The sequence below is a fragment of the Geotrypetes seraphini genome, chromosome 9 (assembly GCF_902459505.1).
Source record: "Geotrypetes seraphini chromosome 9, aGeoSer1.1, whole genome shotgun sequence".
Taxonomy (NCBI): domain Eukaryota; kingdom Metazoa; phylum Chordata; class Amphibia; order Gymnophiona; family Dermophiidae; genus Geotrypetes; species Geotrypetes seraphini.
The window spans coordinates 51,978,682-51,987,044 of NC_047092.1; positions in this window are offsets into that span (position 1 = coordinate 51,978,682).

Here is an 8,363-nt window from a genome sequence, read left to right on the forward strand (position 1 = left end):
ATCATACAATGTACAATATAGCTATGTCTTCAGCATGAGTTAACACCCCCCCAAGTCCTGCCTGTATTGCTTGGCTTGTACAACCCGCGTTCAACCCCTGGTAACCCTACAGCTAAGCCCACAATTGCTCCTCCTTTGGCCCCTCTATTTAGTATGCAAGTGAACTGCGTCTAAAAAAAAAAGCCATGGAAGGTGCATTTTCGATAGGACGTTTAAGTCTGAATTTGGACATTTTGGGAAAGACATCCAGAAATCCAGTAAAGAAAATGTCCATTCTCAAAACAGCAAGATGTCTATCTATTATTAATTTTTTTATTTTTTTTTAAATGACCTATGTAGATGGTTTGGTCTTTAGTACATCTATCTTTTTGGCCATTCTCGAATATAAATATGTCCACATGAAAAACGCACAAAAGAGTTCCTCTAGGCAGCCTGCATTCTTAGCAATCTGTTCAGGCAGCTGAGCATAGCAGAGGAGCTATTTTAAGAAGTACTGTAGTGAATTTCACGTTAAAAGTACCAGGAACAGTTGTCACTATATCTTGCTTATATTGTATGGTGAGTCTCCAAAACCCACCCAAAACTTCAGTACCCACCTGTACACCACAACGATAGCCCTTATTCCTGCAGGTATCATCTTAATGTAGGTACAGTAGGTTTTTGAGGGCCCACCATACAATATAAGCAAGATATGGTGACATCTGTACTTGGAACTTTTAATGTGGAATTCACTGCATTCGCTGGAGTAACCTCTGTTCTCTGGGCTCAAATATCTCTGTTAATATCTGAAGCTGCTTGGGCTGAGAACATTTCAGCACCCCCTGGTAATACAGGCTAGAATGTACTGTTTTTTAAATATCTTTGGGTGGTGGGAGGGGGGCCAGTGACCACTGGGGTAGTAAGGGGGGCACGCCTTAATTCCTCCTGTGATCATTTGGTCAGTTTGGGCACCTTTATGGCATTTAGATGCTTTCAAAACAGGTCTAGCTCCAAACGTCAAAAAAAAATCCTAGTATGTACCTTTTGTTAAAGGTTTGTTTATGCCTGACAAGCGTCCAAGTCCTAAGCCTACCGTAAGCCTGCTCAAAACACATCTCTAACATGCTCCCTTAAGATTTGGATGCACTGGAGACAAAAAAACCAGAAAGACATCTAGTGAGTCTATTTTGAGAATGTCCACTTGGACATTTTGACTAGTAAGTCATCCAAGTGCTGTCTTTTGGACGTCTTATCTTTTTTGAAAATGAGCCCCACCGTCTGTAGCACTCTATTGAAGACTAATGACTCACCGGATGTTTGATAAAGGAAGGAGGATAGAACCTAATTTGCAGAATTTTTTTGCTCTTCCCCCTTCCTCTCTATTTAGGGCCGCTGGACTCCTCCCACCTCAGGTCTGCCTAAGTCAAAAAGTAACCCCTGCTCAATGCAGGCGCTAGCGGCTAGCGCGGCAGGCGGTTTAATGTGCATGAAACCCCTACCGCAGCTTGATAAAAGGACCCCATAGCAACATAGGGCTTTTGCGGCGCACGCCATGCCAGACTGCCTGCCTAACACCAGAGCACTTTTAGTCACGCTAGTTAGCTTAAAAATTGCTTTATCATTGATTTTGTTTTTAGTTTGTTATATTTACCTTTATCCACGTTTATTTTGTAGACCTTTGGCGCGCGCCAAAGGAGCGCACCTAAGGAGCAGGACATGCTCCTTAGTGTGCTCCTTCATGTGCAACCTGAGAGTGCTGCTCTATTACATTTTATCCTTGCTTTCTTCAGGAAATATTTTAGGCATCTAAATTTTAAAAATGTCATCTTTGTTGTATTAATATTTTTTTTATGATTCTTGCGGTTCTGAATTTATTGACCATATTTGAACTCTCAATTCATCCTCACTTATCCAAAACCAACAATATGTTGGCACAACAAGATAATATCCCTACTATATGGGGTCATCATCCCCAACATCTAAAAAAGCCTCCCTCTTATAAATCAACACTTACCAAGGTTCCTATTTCTACATATGTTCCACTCAAATGCCAAAAATACAATACTACCCTGAATTTAGGACTTATAAATATAAGATCTCTTAAAAACAAATACCACATTATTAAAAGAAGCTATTTCCTTGCAAAACATACATATTCTCTGTCTTACCGAAACATGGTTAACAGAAGGAGACGAAGCCTACCTTTCCTATTGCTGTCCTTTGGGCTACTCTTATTTATACAATCACCGATATAATCGTAAGGGAGGGGGCTTAGCCATAATTTTCCAAGATAATATGGTCAGTAACATCGATCACTCTACTGGCACTGTACCCATTGAATTTATCCAAGTTAGATTTAATACTAAACCAGTTTTTGACGTTCTACTTTTATACATTCCCCCACCTATTGGGCAAAACAACTTATCGCTATTACAAAACCTAATCTTTGATTTTTGCACCTCATCCATCAATCCATTAATCCTAGGTGATTTCAACATTCATTTTGATGATCTAGCTAACTCTTTTACTAATGACTTATTATTGCATACCAATACCCTAAATCTCCAACCAATAATTCATAGCCCAACCCACTCAGCTGGTCATACACTTGATATGATTTTAATGCCTAAAGACAAACAGCTATATCATTCCAATCCTCACATACTACCCGTCCCCTGGTCTGATCACTTTTTTATTTCCTTCAATATCTATCTCAAACAACAAATTACACATTCGCAATCTAAACAAATTTCATACCGAGATTACACTAAACTAGAACTATCAAACTTTGCCCCTTATATTACTCATGAAATACTAGATTCAAATACTAATTCATTAGAGGAACAACTCAACTCTTGGAAATTGACAATACAATCCATATTAGATAAAAACGCACCATTAATCACAAACTATCTCTCTCCGCAAAAAAAATAATCCCTGGTTCTCTAATGAACTTTCATTACTCAAAAAACAATTACGTTCTCTTGAAAGAAAATGGTGCAAAAACAAATCTTCTACTAACCTAAAAAAGTATAAGGATCATGCAAATTATTATAAATCCAAAATCAATTCCGCTAAATGTAAGTATTATTCCTCAAAAATCTCAAATACAAAAAATCCTTCAATTCTTTATTCCATTCTAAAATTTATCTCACCAATTTCACAAAAGCAAAACAATAAAATCGTAAATAATTTATCAGCTCAAGAACTTGCGGACTTTTTTTGTAACAAAATTAATAACATTTGGAATAAACTAGGTTGTATACCATTGAATGAAATCTCTAATTCTCCTATTGTAGGAATGCTTCCTACTGCTAAATGTTCCACTTTCAAACTTCCCTCACTTAATGAGATAGAACTTCTCTTTCAGAGAGTTAACTTAAAGGGGTCTCGTTCAGATATCATTCCTCCTCTCATTTTAAAAATTTTTTTCTCATGCTTTGGTTCTTTCATACATTCTTTCATTACAAACAGCCTTAAATTCAGTTTAGTACCTTCTTCATGGAAAACTGCTATTATCTTACCGATAATAAAAGATCATACATCCAATTTGGACGACCCATCAAACTATCGCCCTATAGCTAATCTACCATTTCTTGCTAAACTAACGGAACAGTTAGTATTTGAACAACTATCAGATTTTATAGAAGCAACCAACGTTCTTCATCCAAACCAAACAGGATTTAGGAAAAATCATTCAACAGAATATTCATTAATCGGATTAACCACAAATATACACTATTATCTTGACCATCACAAATCCATTATTCTTTTTTCTTTAGATTTGTCTGCCGCATTTGATACTGTTGATCACGAATTACTTCTTAATAGACTGAAAGCCATTGGAATTTGTGATCAAATATTTGATTGGTTTAAATCATTCTTATCCAATCGTTCTTCGACAGTGACGTTCAACAACTCTAATTCTAAACCATACTCTCTTAATTATGGTATCCCACAAGGATCCATTTTATCGCCACTACTGTTCAATATCTTCCTATCTCCTTTACTAACGTTATGCCAATCTATAGGATTTACTACGTTTAGTTATGCTGATGACATTCAAATTATACACCCTATAGATCCTGAAAATAAAGAAGAAATTCAACAAATTAATTCAAAATTAGAAAAAGTCCAACAATGGCTTACTACACACATGTTAGCCCTAAATGTACAAAAGACTAAGGCTATATTGTTTACTTGGAAACAAGGAATCAATCTGCATGTTCCCTTTACTCTTAACAATATGTCTATTGAGATTGTATCATCTTTAAAAATACTTGGTATCACTATTGACAATAATTTTTCCTACCATGATCATTTAAATAATACTGTTAAATCATGCTTTTACAGACTCCGTTTAATCCGATCAATCTCAAAATACTTAGAACCGAAATCGCTAAATATCCTACTTCATTCATTGATCATCTCTAAACTCGATTACTGCAACTCTCTACTGTTAAATATTACACATAAAGAAAAGAAACGTTTACAAATTATACAAAACACTTAAGCTTATTTACAAAGGAAAAAAATATGATCATGCCACTCCCTTTCTGATTAAATCACACTGGCTCCCCATAAATCATCGGATTACTTACAAAATTCTATTATTAACATTCAAAACCCTCAGCACTAATGAACCCCAATTTATAAATAATCTACTTATTCCATATAATACCTCACGTCCATTACGTTCAAATAACCATAAACTTCTAACGATCCCCTCTTTAAAAATTATTGGAACCCGCCGTCAAGATATGTTCTCTGTATCAGCGCCGCAACTTTGGAATTCTTTTACCCTTACAGTTAAGAGAAGTAAATAATTTAAGCGACTTTAAAAAAAATTTAAAATGCTTTTTATTCAAGGATGCCTTTAATGTTTAATGTTTAACTTCTGAATTACATATGAGATCCTCTTACATGTAAATATCTTTTACATTACTTATAAACTTATTAGTCTACTATATATTTGTTAAGTAAATTTCTCAATTTTATTATTTTATAATTTTATAATAGTTCATATGTTATTTCCTATTTAGTATCATATTGTTTTTATTTACTGTATAAATTGTTAATTTTATATTTTATGTTATTTACTATTTTAATATCATGTTTACTCATAAATTGTAATTCGCTTAAAAATAATTTTAATTAAGCGATTAATCAAATATTAATAAAACTTAAACTTAATGAAAAAGTAATCATTTTCCCTGTAGATGATAAATGAGAGATAACCATTAGTGTAGGCCGGTAATCATAAATGGCAGTGAGTGGAGTTGAAATAGGTTCCAAGTGCAATGGATAGTATTCTATAAGCTGCATACATTGCAAGGTGACACGCCCATGAAATGCTCATGCACCAAGCACATGTTCACCCTATATCACTGCTGAATGAGCTCTGGATGATGTTTCTGGAATCTAATGGTAAATCAGTAGTTGAATAAGAACAGTGGTACAGTGGATCATGTTTTCTAAGCTGTGAAACGGCTAATTGAGAGAAGTAGCCTAATGGTTAGCATAATGGTCGGAGTACTGGGGGGAACCAGGTTTGATTCCCACTGCAGCTCCTTCTGACTGGGGACAAGTCACTTAACCTTCCATTGCCCCAAGTACAAAACTTACCCCCGCGTTAGGCTTTTTTTAATCACCGGCCTTAGCAGTATTAGCTCTGATGCTCATATGAATTCTATGAGCGTCGGAGCCAATACTGCCTAGGCCGGTGATAAAAAAAAGCCTAACACGTCTTAAAAAAAAAAAAAAGGGGGGGGGGAGGGTTAGATTGTGAGTGCACCAAGGCCAGTTAAAGTATTTACAAATACTGTATATACCGTATTTAAAGGGAATTATCTCCCATTATGTCTGCCTTCAGACTTCTAGAGGGACAGATCTCAGACTAGAATTTTGGCACTTGCATACTGCTTTTGTAAGACAGCAGAAAGACAGCATATCAGCATAGACAGAGTGGGGGCTGTAGGTACAATGTTTGCGGGGGGGGGGGGGGAGGAGGAATAAAAAAATAACAGAATTATAAAAATTTAGGAGAATTATGCTTGATTACTGGGAGAAAATCAGTGCACCAAGTAAGTTCCTTTAAATATGAAGTATTTGATCATTGGGGGTTGATGTTCAAAGCAATTTAACTGGCTAGAAATGGTTCCCAACCAGTTAAATCACTTGTTTGGGTCTATCTGCTGATATTCAGTGGCACTTAACCAGTTAGTCCCAGTGAATATCACCAAAGACTGCTAAACTCACAGTTGGCTATGTTGTGGGTGTTTTGAGGGCAGAGTTGAATTTATTTCCCATGGGAGTGACTGTGGAGTCTCTGATATGTACTGGCACAGTTTATTTGCTATCTTGCAAGAATTTTTTCTGTTTTCAGTTTGAAGTTTGCTTGTTATCAGATTAGATGGATGCCAGAAATATGGCTAGAATATGGGTGCTAGAAATATGGAACAGTAAATATTTCTTAGAGTGATTTATCAGCTAAAAGGGATTTTATGATTTTTCTAACTCTGGGCTGTTTATTGCTGCAATGGTGGTCGTTCTGTGTGTTTGTTCTTTTTTCTCTAGGTACTGCACATTTCCCTGGCTGTTCTAAGATGCAGCAAAGCTCCTGCTTTCCTGTTGCCATTTTCTTTTTTTACAGGAGGGACCTAGTTCCAATACCTTTTCTTTCTTCTGCTAAAACTACCACATGGCCTTCATGTCTTAATGAAACAGTCCAGGCTCTGACTATCCCGAATGTACACATAGAGGAGTAAATTCTATGAGTATATATGGTACCTAAAAATTTGGCACAGAAAAAGTGCTATTCTATAAGCCAAGCTTAAAGTTAGGCACAGTTTATAGAATAGCATTTACATTTGGGAACCGTGCTTAACATTAGGCACAGCCATTTGCACCAATGAAAACATGGCACAAATGCTTGCACCCCTGATCTGCCCATTTTCACACACCCTTTTTTGACTTTAACATAAAATCATAACTGATTCTAATTAGTGCCAATTATTGCTTGGTTAAATGCCATTTATTGGCACCTATTCATTTGTTGTTCAATTAAATTGTGCTTGCAAATCAGGTACCTGCCCAGCCAGGATTACAGACTAGAGAGCTGCACGGGAACGGGGATGACGGGTTCCCCCTTCGGATCGCGGGGATCCCATGGGGATGCCCCCTCAGGTCATGGGGATCTCGTGGGGACCACCCTCATGGTTGGGGGGATCCTACGGGGTTGGAGGCAGCTCGAGCTGAGTGGCTCTCATCTTCTTTTCCTGCCCTCCTGCTAAAAAGAACTTACAGTGTGCACACTAGGAAGAAGCAGATCCTCCTGCTAACTTGTTCTTGCTCACTCCCGCCTTGAAATGGTGTATCACAAACGTAATACAGTCTCTTGTTTTAAACAATGCTCCCAGCCACAGCAGCTTAGTTACTCAGCGAGTATTCACCTACTGGCGCCCTATTGTGTCCATTCAAACTGGAAAGGTACCGCCTCTTCACTTAGAGAGGAACCAGATTGGCTGTCTGCCATTCTTTAAAGACATAACTAGCCCACCTAATAAGGTAGGTTGAGCTCTTGCTACTTAGCTCCCCTTACCCGTTCGAACTGGTTAAGGGGGAGAAGGTGGGCGTGGATGGTGGTATCTTTAAATTGGTGGGACCTCGAGGGATTAGTTACCGTAGTATATCTTCGTTAGAATTGATCAACAGTCGGAAGATTAGCATGGTTTAAAAATACAAAAAAAGGAGCAAACGGAGGTGAAAACAAAAGCATTGTTGAAGAGAAGTAATTGATCAATTCTGCGTTGTATAGTGAATGTGCTGGTTCTTATGCTTGCTGCCGATTTTTTTAATTAACTAGGTTCTGTAGTTCAGACGGTAACTTCCATTGCTGCATGGATAGTGTTCTCTGCCTTTTTATTTACATTTTAAATCGTTAATGCTTTTTGAAAGTTGTTAAAGACTAGTTACTTTTAGCTTGGGTTTTTGAGTGTTTATGTAGAGACTGGTCTCTTAATATAGTACCTCTTAACTACATATGTGTTTCTATGCTTGTCCTATTATCTCGGTTGTGCATGCTGAACCATTTGTTGCTGTGCCTTAGAAAGAAATGTATATAGTGCTTTCTTGTGTAGGTTACTGTCAAGCAAGCAGGAAAGGGAAACAAGTATACTAGTCAAGTCTCAGCTGTCCTTTCCTATCATTTCTGTTAAGAAAGAGGTACTATATTTAAAGGGTTGAAGGATGACCGCAGCACTATAGAATTATTGTGTGATTAGTGGGTTTTTTTCATATAAGAGTTAATAAGGAGCTAAATGAGGGTGAATACCCGGCAGTGGAAATCTGAAAGAAAACAACTGAAGGACTAAATTTCATTCAAC